This window comes from Narcine bancroftii, chromosome 1 (assembly GCF_036971445.1).
Source record: "Narcine bancroftii isolate sNarBan1 chromosome 1, sNarBan1.hap1, whole genome shotgun sequence".
Taxonomy (NCBI): domain Eukaryota; kingdom Metazoa; phylum Chordata; class Chondrichthyes; order Torpediniformes; family Narcinidae; genus Narcine; species Narcine bancroftii.
Window position 1 is genome coordinate 135524381 of NC_091469.1, and position 17125 is coordinate 135541505.

The 17125-nt window shown below is 39.5% G+C and overlaps 1 protein-coding gene across 15 annotated transcripts in view; it reads right to left on the reverse strand.

Annotated features, from left to right (window-relative positions):
* LOC138764513 (teneurin-3) overlaps positions 1-17125 on the reverse strand; it is a 4541667-nt gene that overhangs the window by 1265321 nt on the left and 3259221 nt on the right. For all 15 annotated transcript variants that reach the window (XM_069940598.1, XM_069940580.1, XM_069940589.1 and 12 more), the window contains one exon: positions 10668-10753. The gene's annotated coding sequence lies outside the window, so the exon portion shown is untranslated. The remainder of the gene's footprint in view (positions 1-10667; positions 10754-17125) is intronic.

The following is a 17125-nucleotide window of genomic DNA, read 5'->3' on the forward strand; positions in this document are numbered from 1 at the left end:
ATCATTAGTCATAAGGCACTCAGGTGGTAAAGCATTTCACAGAGGCATGGCTGTCAGTATTAAAAGTATTTGTGATAGACAGTTCTTCAGAATAGTTCTTCCACATGAAATGTCTAAGCCTTCGTTGCCTGCTGTGTTGATCTGACAAATATCCTCAACAAGGCTATAAGTTCAGCTAGAAGCCCTAGTGCTACCCTACTAATCATCCACTCTACTACACAAGGAGATCCAATTTTTGCTTTTCTGCCAGCAGAATTGGTGTGAGCTTTTTCCGGAAGCATCTGAATTTATTGTCATGGAATTGTTTTTATGGAAATAATTTACCAACAGCCACCTCCAGAACAGACGCATCCTCCAAAACAAAATGATGCGCAGTTGATGTGTCAGGCAAAGTTTGAAGACTAATACACCTCACTAATGGTGTCTAATTTATTTTCCAGAAGGGACATCATCCTAAACTTCTGAAGATAGCAATAACGCTTCAATTATTCTCACTGTAGTTTTTTTTTAACACCTATTTTAAAGAAAATGTAGTCACTGTAAGGACCATTAGTAACAGAAAATCAATTGTGATCAAGGTAAAATGTGTCATGTTAAAGTACTTGCTTTTTAACTTTAATATTCTTGAGGGGCATCTTTATCTTAATTAAATCACTAGATTCTGATGTAATCAATGCATTGTGACTTACCATTACATTTGAAAAATGTGCACAGAGGAGGTTACAGAGGGTTGACAAAGACATGTTTTGGAACATTTCTTATGTGCTTAATATATTTTAAATTCAGACAAATGCCTTGAAACAGGGGTACTGCCACTTGTATTCAGGTTATTAACTACTATCACTGTGCGCTTCAACACAATATGTTATTCTTATTCACCTGTATTTCTTCTGAATACTTAGACTATTTGTTTGTAGTCTAGTGGTTTGACAGAAGTGTAACACATGCAAGCATTGATACCTCTATGGACATTAATGAATAATATATATATTATTTATTGAAGCTATTTATTTATTTAATATATTTTTATGTATGGGAACTGTGGCTGATGAAACAGGTCAGGCATCAAGTCAAGAGGAAGAAGGAAGCATACATTAGATATAGGAAGCATGAAACAGGAAGAGCTTATGAGAAGTATATGGTAGCCAGGAAGGAGCTTAAGAAAGGACTTAGGAGAGCTCAAAGGGAGCATGAGAAAGGCCTTGGTAAGTAGGATTAAGGAGAACCCCAAGGCGTTCTATGGGTATGTGAAGAATAGAAGGATGAAGAGAATGAAGGTGGGGCTGCTAAAGGATAAAGGAGGCAACATGTGCCTGGAGGCAGAGGAGGTTGAGGAGGTCCTAAATGAATACCTTGTTTCAATATTCACAAATGAAAAGGACCTTGATATCAGTGAGGTTGAAATTGAACAGGCCTGTGTAGAAAATGTGGAGATCAAGGAAGCAGAAGTGTTGGATTTTCTTAACAACATTGAGATCGATAAGACCCTGGGGCTGGGCGCGATATAACCCAGGCTGATGTGGGAAGTGAGATAAGAGATAGCTGGGGCAGTAGTTATGATCTTTAAATTCTCTTTGGCCACAGGGAAGGTGCTAGTGGATTGGAGAATGGCAAATGTACCTTTGGTTAAAAAAGGTAATAGGGAGAATCCTGGGAATTATAGATTGGTGAATTTTACATCAGTGGTGTACAAACTAATGGAGAGGATTCTTTAGGATAGGATCTATGAGCCTTTGGAGAACTGCAGCCTACTGAAGGATAGTGAAGGGAATGTCATGCCTCATGAGTCTAATTGAGTATTTTTAAGGAGGGAACAAAATAAATTGATGAGGGTAAAGCAATAGATGTGGTCTGGATAGATTTTAGCAAGGCATTTGACAAGGTCCCCCATGAGAGAGTCATCCAAAAAATCATGAGTCAGTGGAAAATTAGCTGTATTGGTAAAACATTGTCTTGTAGGAAGAAAGCAGAGAGGAGGCGTGGAAGAAATGTATTCTGCCTGGAGTTGATTAGTGGAGTGTTGCAGGGATCTCTTCTGGGACTCCTGCTCTTTGTGATTTTTATAAATGACCTGGCTGAAGAGGCAGATGGATGGGTCAGAAAGTTTACAGATGACATGAAGGTCGGAGGAGTTATGGATGATTCTGAAGGTAGTCGATGGTTACAAAATGATATAGGCAGGATGCAGAGTCGGAAGAAAAGTAGCAGATGGATTTCACTCTGGGTAAGTGTGAGGTGATGCATTTGGGAAGGACAAATCAGAAGGCTGAGTACAGGGTTAGTGGTCAGTTACTTAAGAGTACAGATGAACAGAGGGACCTTGGGGTGCAAATCCATACATTCTTCAAGATCGTCACACAGATTGATAGGATAGTTAAGAAGGCCTATGGGATGGTGGCTTCATTAATCGGGGGATTTAATTTAAGGGTAGTGAGGTCAGGTTATGACTCTACAAATCTTTGGTAAGACCACACTTAGAATATTGTGTTCAGTTCTGGTCACCTCATTATAGGAAAAAATGTGGAAGTTATGGAGAGGGTGCGGAGTAGATTTACCAGGATGTTGCCTGGATTGGGAAACAAGTCTTATGAGACAAGGTTAGCAGAGCCAGGACTTTTCTCTTTGGAGAGTAGAAGGATGAGAGGAAAATTGATAGGGATCTGCAAGATTATGAGAGGAATAGATAAGGTGGACAACCAGAATTTGTTTCCTAGGGCAGGATCAGCAAACACCAGAGGACATATGTATGTATAAAGTTAAGGGAGGGAAGTTTAGGGAAGACATAAGGGGTAAGTTTTTACACAAAGAGTTGTGGGTGCCTGGGATGGTGGTGGAAGCTGAAACACTGGGGACATTTAAGGAATTCTTAGACAGACACATGGATGAAAGGAAAATAGAGGATTATGGGGTAGCGAGGGTTTAGTATTATTTTTTAGGAAGGGATATATGGGTCGGCACAACTTTGAGGGCTGAAGGGCCCGTACTGTGCTGTACTGTTCTATGTTCCATGTATCTGATTATTATGTCTGTATGAGACCTATATGATATGTGTATGTGTGTGCACTGTACTCTGTAGAAACTTCGCTTCATCTGGTTATTGATGTACAGTCAGATGATAATAAACAAAGTTGAACAATGGGATATTAATAAACAAATACCATCGTTACTACATCAAACATTTTGGCATGATTCCTGAGGCCACTAAGAATATACAAATGAACCACTGAAATGCTTGGCACTTTGGAAGATATTTATAATTACAAAGGTAAAACCATGCATAAGGTTTACGAAGGGCAGCACTTGAAGCAAGTTTGTCGAATACTTTACTGGTTAAGCATTGGCAACCATGATAGAAGAGCATTACTTTATGAAAGCTGCACCAAACTCAGGGACACCAGCAATGTCAAAACTCTGAAGACACATCAATTGACTGTACTCTGTACTCTCAAAAATATCTGGCTACTGTCAAAATGTTTCAACGTTACTGAGCCATTTAATTTTCACAAAGCAACTGCCTTGTGTCTTTTCTCCACTATCATTATCTACTTTTCCCATTGATCCTACATCATATCATTTTTATGGCTGGCTGAGCTGAGCAGGTATCTGGTCACAGAATACACATGACATCTATAACAAGTGTCCGCATCAGTTCCTTCCACATTCTTCTGTTAATGAAGGAATCTCTGCCTGAATGCAGCACAGTCAGGAAAACAAGCATCAGGCATCACACTTGCCATTAGTAGCAACTTGAAGATCACACACTTTAATTACAACCTTATTATGACAACAGAAATACTGTGGTGATAGGAGAAGGTCCCAACCGGGCATCATATGCTGAGATCCACACGAGTTATTTATATTGCCTTTCTAACACTCAATAGCACGTCAGGTTAGAGATGACACAACTCTAGCATGAACACAGAGTAAACCTGCGATCTTCAAATCCATTGACCTTAACGTAAAATAGGATCTGACATTAACATCCAGACCTAGGGGCCAGAGCACCATTGACAAGAAATGTAACTGGGGGATTCACGTAAGTACTGTTGTTTCAAGAACAGTCAAGGCCTGGGAGATCTTCGGCCAAAAGAATTTCCTCTTGATGTCATTTTTTTTCAGCCATGGAAACTACAAATCATGAACATTTGAAATAAAAGAGAAAATTCTGGAAATATTCAGTTAAATAAGCAGCATCTCTAAAAGTTAACATCTCTCAGAGGTAACATTTCCAATCTGATAAATGGTCTTTGATCTCAAAAGTTAATTCTAATTTTCTTTCCATAGATGCTGCCCGATCCATTGGGTATTTCCAACAGTTCCTGATCTTGACCCAAATCTTTCCACTATCGACATAACTTGAGAGACTTTCATTGCTGTAGTTTGCAACAAATTGCTGGAGGAAGTCAATGGATCAGGCAGGATCTGTGGAGGCAAAGAGATGGTCGACATTTTGGATCTGGACTCTGAATTTGCAAAAGTCCATTTGGAAAGATTTCCTTATGGAACAACACTACCAATGGCCAAAGAAAAACATGACAACTGGAATGTACAGGACATCTTTTCAAGGAAAGCTTGAAAAGCCCATTGTGTGGATCTTCTGGAGTTTAGAAGAGTGAGGGAGGTTTGTTACAAACACATCAGATTTAGTGCAATCTGCAGATGTTTCCCCTTGAGGGAGAATCTAGAACTGAAGACTGCTGTTTTAAAATAATAGACTGAGTGGCACGATTGGTGTAGTGGTTAGCGCAAAGCCTTTACAGTGCCAGCGATCGGGATCAGGGTTTGAATCCCATGCTGTCTATAAGGAGTTTGTATGTTCTCCCTGTAACTGCGTGGGTTTTCCCCGGGGGCTCTGGTTTCCTTCTACCATTCGAAATGTACTGGGGGTGTAAATTGGGCAGAACGGACTTGTGGGCCGAAATGGCCAATTACCATGGTGAATGCCTACATTTACATTTAAAATATAAATTTTTAAAATTTAACATAGTTTATTAAAGGCAGTTCTTTGGAAGGTTGCGGCTTCTTACATTTTTCTTCTTCAACTGTTAATAGAAGTAGATTTGAATATTGCAGTGAAAGATAGATTCTGAATCAGCAAGGAGAGACCTTACTGTAGACAGGTGGAATGTGGGTTGAAGTTATAATCAGATCAGCCATGATTTTATTATACAGTGGAGTAGGTTCAAGATGTTGAGTGTCCTAACTCTGTCATTAATTTCTCAGTTTACTCACATATAGTTTACTTGGAGTCAAATGGTCAAAATGCTCAGTAAATTGGACCAACTTAAAGAGCAGAGGCAATTGAAACTGTAACAACTTTTCACATTAAAAACAATAAAATAATTTTCAGTAAATGGAGGATAGAAATATACAAAGCAGGAACATAACATCCATCTCAGTCACAAAGAATAGTTTTATCATTTAGCTTGTTAAGGAGGGAATTACCTGAACATCTCCACTGACTGAGAAATTTGAACTCTTTTTTTCCTAATGGCTTATCGCTAAATAACTGGGGATAACAAACTTGAAAATGGAAGCGCCAACAAGTATTAGGTCCCAAATTACATACTTGGGATCTAATGACTGGTGTAAGTGGGTGCCAGAAATCAGGACTTCAAGAGTTACAGGGAAAGGTTAAATTGGTTCCCTGGACTGTCGAAGAATGAGGGGAGATTTGCTAGAGTTATTTAAAATTATGAAGGATATAGACAGAGTAAATATAGGTAGGCTTTTTTTTTAACCACTGGTGGGTTACAAACCCATGGGTTAAGGGTGTAAGTGGAAAATGTTAAAGGGAACATGAGGGGGAACTTCCTCATACAGAGAGTGGGGGGGGGGGGGGAGTGTGAAATGAAGTGTCATCTGAAGTGATGAATGTGGGCTCAATGTTAATATTTAAGAAAAAATTGGACAGGTACATGGATAAGAGCTATGGAGTGGATGCCGCCCAGTGAGACTAGGCAGAAAAACAGTTTGACACAGACTAGAAGGGCCAAAGAGGCCTGTTTCTGTGATGCAATGTTCTGTGGTTCTTTGTTGGGAAACCTCTCATTCAAATAGGATTCAGATATATTACATGCAGTCTAATATATACACTCCCATGAATTTAGGAGAAAGTCAAGCAGTGCAGATTGGGCTCAGATCATGCCATCACTAAGCTGGTCGAGCTTGCTTCCCAAGCCAATTTACTTCAGCTCCAGAAGTTGTCTCCTACTTCTCCATTACTTCCCACATGATATTGCTTCAATTCACAGATTGTACTCAATGACTGTGAGTAACTTATAAAAGTGTAACTGGGAATTGAGACATTTTCCTTCCATAAAAATGATTTTCAATATTGAGTGCACACATAAAAATCTACTTGCTGTCTGACACAAACCTTTAAAAAGTACATCTTTTGCACGAAACTAATCAGATTTTTTCACAAACCAAAATAACTTTATTAAAAATGGAAGTTATGGCCTGTTTTGCTAAATAGAGGCAGTCATCCAAAGGCCCAAATTATCCATAAACTATAAGCTTTATTATGAAGAGCTAGAATTTTCTTGCCTTGAATAGTTTCCATCAAATTATTTCAGATGTAGTTAGTGCAACAAACTGGGAAGCAGGCTGAGGTTACCAGAAGGAAGCAGCTTTGAAAATGTGATTTACAAACACAATGATAATTAAAAGATTTATAACAAACATGTACATCAAGCTGCAAAGGAAAGAGAATGATGAAATAAGCTGTAAACCCAAACAAAAGTGGGAACAAGATCTAAACATAAAAATAAAAAATGAAAAATGGGAAAAGCTATGCTCCGGAACTATGAGAAATACAATAAACACGAGGTTACGCATGATACAATATAATTGGTTACACAGGCTGTACACCATGCTCCAAAACTTAAATAAATGGGACCCAACAGTATCAGATAGATGTTTTTGCTGTAAGAAGGAAACGGGAACAACAATACATGCAATTTAGGCATGTGAGAAAGTGGAAAAGTTTTGGGAAGATCTAAACCAGGTATTAAATAAAATCACAAAAAGCAACATACCAAAAAATCCAGAGATCTTTCTTCTAAGTAATATAAGAAGTAAAGAATTAGGCCTCGATTTGGATGAAGCACAAAAAAGATTTATTATGATAGTCTTAGCTGTAGCAAAAAAATGTATAATGTCAACCTGGAAATCAGAAGAGAGCCTGAGAGTACAGCAATGGTACATAGAAATGAATAAATGTATTCCATTGGAAAAAAAAACATATAATTTAAGAAATAACATCACAGTATTTGAACAAATTTGGGAACCATACATGGAACACAACAGAGAGGGCCTATCGCGGACCTCCACCCCCTAAAATGATAGAATGAGAAGACAAAATGAACTGACCCAGTATGTAAAAGCAGATGACACAATTTTCTTGTTTATTTTCATTGTGTGATGACATTGTTTAATGGGTTTATTGTATTGTATATGTTGAACGTTTACTGGGTAGGGAGGGGGGTGGGAAGGAGGGAGGGGAGGGGGGGGAGAAAGGGGAGAAAATGAAACTGTGTATATTCAAGAGGGAAATGTTTGTGTGTATTTTGGTTAATATGGTTCATAGTGTGAAAAATTTTTAAAAAATTTTTAAAAGATGTAATCGGTGCAAAAAGTCAAAGTTTATCATCAACGCCTTTACATTAAAATTCTTCAGACAACCTGAGGATGATATGCCACCCTTTTAAACAAGTAAATTGGAACAATGGAGATCAGTGCACCTCCACTGCACATTAAGATATTTGCAGCTTTAAACTAAGGGCAGCAACTGGGAAAAAAAAGTGTATCTCATTAGGCCCTTTTATAGAGTGAAAAAAATGCGACTGTAAAGGAGGGGATTCTCCACCTTCATGTCGCTGATCCTTCTGTAGGCTTGTGTCAGAGGTAAAGCGGAGCGCTCCACCTCGCTCCATAAATGTCCAGCCACTGCAAGCGGCTGGCTAGGGGCAGGCTGATGACTTTGAGATGATGCAGTCAGCCAGCAGCCCAGGACTATTTAGTGAACCGTTTAGTGCATCTGCGCTAGACAGTTTACGTCAGGCAGATCCCTGGGTGCAAATGTGAAGTGTGGGAATGCAAAATTCCCCAGGCAGGCCAATGCATTTCATTCCCAAGCCATTGTCTCCCTAAATCTTGCAGATGAAGATATTATGCCGGTGTGCTAAATATTGTTTAATGTACCACAAAACAGTCATCATCAGTGTGACGGCTGCCACCACACCTTTGGGGCCCAGGCTTGTCGCTGTGCTCCCTCATCCTTCTCAATCTCCTGGCCGCAGCAGGTCAAGATTGCAAAGCCCACGATGATCGTTCCTCAGCAAATCTGCAGAAGCAGTCTGAACCCCCCCACCGTCACTGGCCCAGCACCATTGTTCACTTGTAGCAGCTCTAGGGAAGGCTTCGTGATCCTGATCTGCCATGGCTAGGAGATTGTGAAGGATGAGGGAGCAGAGTGGCAAGTCCAGGGCCACAAAAAGTCCATGTGCAGCGGTGGGTGGCAGCAATGGTCACACTGAGGATAACTATTTTCACTGATGTAAAATCTATTTATAGAGGTGTACCTAGCTGCTACAAGCTATGGCTCTGCAGAACATATAGCACAGGAGAAATTTTAGCTGCATGCAGGTTAGCTCAGAAAAAACACGCTGTTCCCAGAATGACACGAACCCCAGTGAGGTGTAGTTAACACTGAGCTTTATTTGGCTCACAGTCCTGCTTTTATTCTCAAGCTAAGGGCCGTCAAAACCTTCTCAGCACTGATTGGTGTGTTTGTGATCCGCTTTCCCTGATAGGCCAGTTAAGCTCTTTTGGTTGGGGCCATTTGGAGGGCAGCGATGAGGGCATCGTGCAGCCTGCTGGATCGTCGCATTGGTCCTTCATTTTGTGAGGCCCTGTGGGGGAGCTGCAAAGGGCCACCACACGAGGAAGGTTTGTACAAGACACCTTTTAATACATTGTCACTGTCGATACAGACGGATCAATGCCCAACTTCTTTACCCATAATTCCACATGTTTCTGGAACCACTCTGCGTTTCCCAGTGTAGTTCCAGATGCATGGGGGATTATAGGTAAAGAAGACGGCCATTACTCACCGCACAGAGGCGTTGCTCCGCATATAAGTGAAGATGGAGCAGCCTTTTAGAGCAGTTCCATAAAAAGGTAAGTTAAATTTTTCTCCTTGGATAGAGCCAGCCTCAAAGTGGAGGCTCTCAATAAAAACACCTAGAAAATCATTCCTCAAGACACTAGTTCAATCAGTTCAATTTCAATTGTAAAGACCTGGGTGCAATGGGTCCCATGTTCAGGATTGAATTGAATTAAATAACAGCTCAACACAGTCTCAGAACCAATTAAACTTAATGATACAAAGAAAAGAAATTTTAAATTTTGTATTTTTGTTGTCAAATTTACAGACATTTCTAGAGATAGAAGCCATGCAAATAGATGGTCTAAATCAAATATGGAACTCGATACAATTAAACCGCCATTATTCGAAGTTCAAGCACATGGCAACAAAATTGCGGAAAATAAATAGGTAAAAATAACAGAAGTTTAACATTGGGGAACCTAGCAATCTCAAGCAACTGAAACATTCACTTATCTGTATTAATGATCTGGATAATAATGTGGTAAATTGGATCAACAAGTTTGCAGATGACCCAAAGTCTGGAGATATTGTGGACAGTGAGAAAGGCTTTCAAAACTTGCAGAGGAATTTGGACCAGCTGGAAAAATGGCTGATGGAATTTAATGCAGACAAGTGTGAGGAGTTGCATTTTGGAAGGACAAATCAAGAAAGGACATACACGGTAAATGATAAGGCACTGAGGAGTGCAGTAGAACAGAGGGATCTGGGAATTCAGATAAATAATTCCTTAAAAGTGGCGTCACAAGTGGATTGGGCTGTAAAGAGAGCTTTTGGCATATTCGCCTTCATAAATCAATGTATGAGCATAGGAGCTGGGATGTTATGTTAAAATTGTTTAAGACATTATTGGTGAGGCCAAATTTTAAGTATTGTGTGGAGTTTTGGTCACCTAAGTACATGAAAGATATCAATAAGATTGAAAGGCACAGAGAAGATTTACTAGGACTCCAGGAACTGAGTTAAAGGGAAAGGTTAAGCAGGTTAGGACTTTATTCCCTGGAACATAGAAGAATGAGGGGAGATTTGATAGAGGTATTTACAATTATGAGAGTTATTGACAGAGTGAACATAGGTAGGCTTCTTCCACTGAGGGTAGGTGAGATACAAATCAGAGGACATGGGTTAAAAGTGAAGTGGGTAAAGTTTAGAGGGAACTTAATGGCGAAATTCTTCACAAAGAGAGTGGTGGGAGTGTGGAATAAGATGTCAGCTGAAATGTGAATGCAGGCTCAATTTTAACATTTAAGAAGAATTTGGACGGGTACATAGATAAGAGGGGTATGGAGGGCTGTGAACTGGGTGCCAGTCAGTGGGACCAGACAGAATAGTAGCTCGGCACAGACTAAAAGGGCCATAGGGTCTGTTTTTGTGCTGTAATGTTATATGGTTCTATCCAACATCTAGCAATCACTATTGTTGCCGGATACAAGAGGTTTTACTATGTATTTAGTGGAAAGATGCATACACTGCGACCCCTGCATCATGTGGCACTCACCGAGTTTCTTCAAATGCAATTACAACTTTTCACTGCTGGCTTTGTCCTTCAGAAAGTTGCAGAAATTCTTCAGCAAAAAGAAATACCTGAAACACACAGTGGTTAATGCATTGTAAATTGGGTACGATAACTAATTCAAACAAAATTTCAAATCATAAATCACAGCAGCTATTGCAAGGCAATGATATTCAGGCAGCGGCTTTGATTTTTTGCACTAAGGGTAGAAAATCCTTGTTTAATCTCGTGAGTCAGCTTTTCACATTGCATTAGTTTTCACCTATAACAGAAAGCGGTCTGATTGCAGATTACTTCTTGTGCAAGGTAGGAGCTGGCAAGCTATTTATTTTTACTGAGAAATCACGCTTTTCCCTTCACCTCACCTCCGATCTGTCAAACAGATGATGAAGCAAACCAAGCACCATAAATAAACAATTGTAACATTATTCCAACAGGGATACAAAAAGAAAATCTGCTCTGAATCACCTTCATTTGAAATCTTTGTGCAGAAGACATATGTTAAGAAAAATATTTAAAGAGCAATTTTTTCTTTATCTGGTGATCATAACTTTGAAATGCTTTCTGTTTAAGATGAAAAAAGGGTTGTTTAGTATAATGTTGCTGTAATTTAAGTTTAGTCACTGGGTTTACTCCAAATTCGTCAAGGGATCTTACAACCAATAGGCTAAAAATTTCTGTACCTTTATGGAACTTGTGTATTTCTATAAAAGAGTGAGTCAAAAAAAAATCTGGAACAGGTTATGATCTCAATTTTCAGTTTAAAGAAGGTAGATTTGATGCCCACCAAATGTTTTGGTGAATAAACAGTAACAAACGTTCACATGCAACTCAGATTTAAAGGGTATTCTGTTTTGAGAAACAGGTTTGCCAGAAATGCACTTATCTTTTGCAGACAGTCCCATAGGGAAACATTGGTGAAATATTCCTTTGGGTCAGATTCACTTTAACCCAGGCACTGGAGTCAGTTCTAAGCACAAAGGTAGAAGGCAAACATCTTTTGTTGAGAGGTCTTTATATCTGGTCTTACAGGCTGGACTCGAGGGTCAATTAGTGCAAGCAACATTTCTCAATTTACTTGAATGGAGTTGATAACTTTGAAAGTTATTTTATTTAACTTTGAAGTATTTCATTAATACATGAAATCCAAGTACGTAAGGGTATTTCAGAATAAATGTTTTTATTAAAAATAGCTTTGCACTGATATTAATCGTTTCCACCATCTGATGTCATGTCACCATCATTGATAGTTTCACTTCAAGACATGGCGGCATTGGAGCGACCTCCACAAAGTAGGATCCACAGGATTGTGAAAATTGACTGGGACAGTGGGAATGCGATGGGGGGGGGGGGGGGTGCAGTCCAGATTGAGCACATTGTGGGCCGTTCATAAATTGTCATCAGCGCTATACTATAATGGAGCCACAACCATAAACCTTCCCTGGTATTGATCTATTTATTAGATTAGGATAAAATTTGATGTTAAAGTGCACAATCACATTGCCAACGTTTGCCCTGTGGCATTTTATGAAATCGCTTGCAGTACAGACACACTTCAAACACAGTAGTAGCATGGCAGAGTTTTTGCATTATTTGGCTGAGAACTTTGAAAGGGATACCATTACCATTAAAAAAAAAGCCTTTACATTTTTTTTTCATATATAATCATGAATCAATGAAAGGAGATTTAAGGCAGATAGACTTAACCCAATACACCGAATATTTTGAAAATTCAGTAAAGTTCAATAAGATTAAAAAAATAAACAGCTTGCATTTGAAATATGATACCTCAGAGTATGAAGCCATGACTTAATCAAATTCTGGTTCTTTGCATCTTAGAAACTTATGAAGGTTTGATCGATGTGTGGAGAGTTCCAAGGATTCATAGTCATGGAGTCATAACACTCGAAATTCAGATTATTTCTATGCCATGGCTTTGTGACTCAATGACAGACTACAATGAGGGATTTTAGCTGCAATGTTTGACTGGATGAAGGAGGGTTGTGTTCCTTGGAGCAAATTTGCTTGAGAGGAGGGTTGATAGAGGTAGGACCGATCGAGAGAAACTGTTCCCATTCATGAATGTTTCAAGGTGGAGAAAATATAATCACTGGAATGGGTAAAAGCAAGAGTGTGGATTAGAGAAAGAACATTATGTTTACAGGCAATAATAAATTTCCAGAACTTGGAAACACTCAGCAGGTCAGGCCGGCATTTGTGGATAGAGAAAAGTTATGATTTTAGGTTGGAGGCCCTTCATCAAGTGGAACAGATCTGCAAGAAATGTCACATTATTTCACAGCTAAGTTCACACAACAAATTGCTGTATACAGAGGGCAAATGCACTTAAGAACATTTAGAAAACACATTTCAAATAAATGTTAACTCCTTTACTAAAGTGCACAAGAGAATAGGACTTGCATTAAATAACTGTACAACTTAGCTATGTGGAAAGAAACCCATGGATAACAGCAGAAGGAATTCAACTTCACCCACATCAACTGTCCCTTCAAGAAACCACCACCCCACCGGTGATAAAACACAGGATTCTGTTGACACTGTAGTAAGTGAAAATAACACACAAATGCTGGAGAAACGCAGCAGGTCAAACAATGCCTTTACATAGCAAAGGTAAAGATACTTCACCAATGCTTCAGGCCTGAGCCCCTCATCAAAGTATTGATGGTGTATCTTTACCTTTGCTACATAGAGGCGCTGTTTGACCTGGTGAGTTTCTCCAGCATTTGTGTATTTTTTTGCCAACCCACCTGTGGGTCATTGACCTTAACAGCCACCTCAGAAGAAACAAGTTAACCTCAGTCCTCAGGAGAAAAAAAATAACCATGAATTGAATGTCAAATTAATGTAAAACGAAGAGGGACTTTGTTCTATGTGGTACCTTGATGCCTTTTCACGAATCATGGATGAGGCAAACTCCACAATTGCTTTTTTAAAACAATGAAGGTTTCACCAATAATTATTTGAAAAGATTTTGGGAAAGTGAAGAGAAATTTAATCTCTTTTGATGGATAATTCATTGATGCAGCAAAACTCCTTTGAATGGAATTGCCCTTTTTAAGATTTCAAAGCGTATTTGGATCTATATATACTTTATACTGCACAATCGAAGGTGAAATAAATATGTTTAAACAAGGCATGTGTGGTTTCAGTCTTCACCATCCAACAGTTTCCTGAACACGTGGTTCTTCTAATCCAAGAACATTGCAAAATTGAAGCACCTAATTAAATTACAAACTGGACTTAATTTAATTAGGTTTTAACAAGCTTACTGTCATTCCCATAGAATTTTTATCATTTGTGGCTGTGGAAAGCCACCAGATTGCATCAATTTACTTGTTTGGAATGTAGGGATATGAATCGACAGTAGGTGAAAACTACTGCTATTGTAAATGTGGAATAAAAGTAGAAATTGCTAGAAATGGTGCAGCTGGAAACTTGACCATCATCAGAACCCAATCAGTCGGGATGAGCAATGTCAACTCATCCTCACTGACAATCAACACAAAAGTCCCCCATTCTATTACCTAGGCACCCGTGATTCCACAGCCAAGATCATAAGAACACAGAATATAGAACACTACAGCACAGTACAGACCATTTGGCCCTCGATGTTGTGCTCACCCATTTCCTTAAAAAAAATACTAAACCCTCCCTACCTCATAACCTTCCATTTTTCTTTTATGCAGGTGCTTGCCTATGAGTCTATTAAATGCCCCTAATAGTTCAGCCTCCACCACCATCCCTGACAAGGCATTTCAGGCATCCTTGTAAAAAACACTCCTAAACTTCTTGGCATTTGCTATTCCTTCCCTAGGAAACAGGCACTGACTGTCCATTCTATTTATGCCTCTCATAATCTTGTAGACCTCCATTAAGTCTCCTCTTGTCCTTTGACATTCTGCTAACCTTGCTTGATAAGATATTTTCCAATCCAGGCAACATCCTGGTAAATCTCCTCTGCACCCTCTCAATAGGTTCCACATCCTTCCTATAATGAGAATTGTAGAGTTGAAACATGACCTCTCAACATTGGAACTTAATCCCCATTAATGAAGCCCAACATCCCATAGGCCTTCTTAACTATCCTTTCAATCTGCGTGGTGAGCTTGAGGGATGTATTGATTTGGACCCCAAGGTTTCTGTGTTTCAGCCTTTTGGATTGTCCATCCAAAATGCATAACCTCACACTTATGCAGATTGAAGTCCATCTGCCATTTTTCCATCCAACTCTGCATCCTGTCTATGTCATCTAGTAACATTCGACAACATTCATCTCCATCCACAACTCCTCCAAACTTCTTATCATCCACATACTTACTGACTCATCGTTCCACATCTTCATCTTGGTCATTTATAAAGATAACAAAGAGAATGGCCCCAGAACAGATACTTGTAGAACTCACTGACCTCCAGGCAGAATATGTCCCTTCCATGATTGCTCACTGCTTTCTACGGGCAAAATATTTTTTTAACCACACAGCCAAGGTTCTATGGATCTCATACCTTGTGACCTTCTGAACAATTCTTTTATGCATGACCTTGTCAAATGCCTTACTAAAATCCATATAGATCACATCTACCACCCTACCCTCATCAATTCCTTTTGTTACCTCCTTAAAAAATTCAGTTAGCCTCTTGAGGCTCAGTCTTCCCTTAACAAACTCATGCTGACTATCCTTGAGTAGACTGTTCTTCTCCAAATGCTCATAGATCCTATCCTTAAGCATTCTCTCCCTTAGTTTTCACACCATTGACATAAGATTTACCAGTTTATAATTTCCAGGATTTTCCCTATGTCCTTTTTTTAAAACAAGGGGACCACATTTGCCATTCTCCAATCCTTCAATAACTCCCCTGTGGCCAAAAAGGCCTCAAAGATCATTGCCACTGCCCCACCTATCTCTTCCCTCACTTCCCACAACAACCTGGGGTATATTGCTTTTGGTCCTGTGGTCTTAACAATGTTAATATTTTTAAGAAGATCCAACATTTCCTCTTTCTTAATCTCAACATTGTGCTGCACACAAGTTTGTTCCATTCCAACCTCACCCTGATCGATGTCCTTTTCTCTTGTGAATACTGAAGCAAAGTATTCTTTTAGGACCTCCCATCCTCCTCCACTTCCAAGCACATGTTGCTTCCTCTTTCCCTTTAGTGGCCCCACCTTCATTCTCTGATTTACTCTTGCTAATTCCTGCCTTTATCCATCGTAATTATCCCTTCCCCAATTAATCATTTTTCCATTTTGTCTGCTTTTATCCTTATTCACAGCTATGCTATCCTTCTTAAGCTCCAAGTCAATCTACAGATTTGCAGACACTGATGCTACCCATATATTGGGAAATGTTGATTCAGAGTATAGGATGGAGTTGAGAAGTAGGTTGGGTGGTGGAAGCCTGTATTTCAGAAGATCTTTACTGGAGCCATCATATCGAGGCAGCAATGAAGAAGGCACACCCTTATCACTACTTTCTCAGGTGTCTGATGAGATTTGGCATGTCATCAGATACTCTATCTTCCTTCCACAGGTGCACTATGCACTGCACTGAATACTGACTGGCTGCAAAGCAGCTTGGAATTTCAAGTGCCCAGGAATATTGAAGGATGCAAAAGGTAGTAAACAAAGCCAGTCCATCACAAGCTCCAACCTCCTCTCCATTGCAGACATCTATGGGAGGAGACAACATCATAAAGGAACTCCGCCACCTTGGACACAACCTCTTCTCGCTGTTACATTCGGGTAGAAGGTAGAGAAGCTTGAAAACCAGTACCCCTGGGTTTAAAAACAGTTTATTTTTAGCAGCTTGAAATGTTGAATCTCCCTTTGGACTGGACTGACAGTACAAAAAAACTGTATGGCACTATTGCAAGCCACTCTTCTTTTGCGCCAGAATTTCTGTGAATATTTATTTTTTATCTATCTAATGTATTTTTTAAAAATACAATTACATTTAGTCTTATAGTTTTTTTCTACAAATACCTCTTTGGTTGCAGCATATAAAGATGTTGGTGTTTATGCACATGGTACAATATCATTATATATTTTTATTAAATATAAAATTTGAAATACAGCACAGTAACAGGCCATTTTGGCCCACAAATCTGCGCCACCCAATTTACACCCAATTAACCTGCACCCCCGATACGTTTTGAATGGTGGGAGGAAACCGGAGCCCCTGGGAAAACGTACGCAGACACGGGGAGAATGTACAATCTCCTTACAGACAGCGCAGGTTTCAAACCCCAGTCCCAATCGCTGGTGCTGTAGAGGTGTTGCGCTAACCATTACGCCACCTTCTGTCAATAAACTCATTATCATTATCAAACATTCAACACGTTAGGGCGCAATTGTGAGGGGGAAAAAAAGAGCAAAATTCACATTCGGGACTTTGAAGGTTATTCAGGCCACAGGATACCTAGAA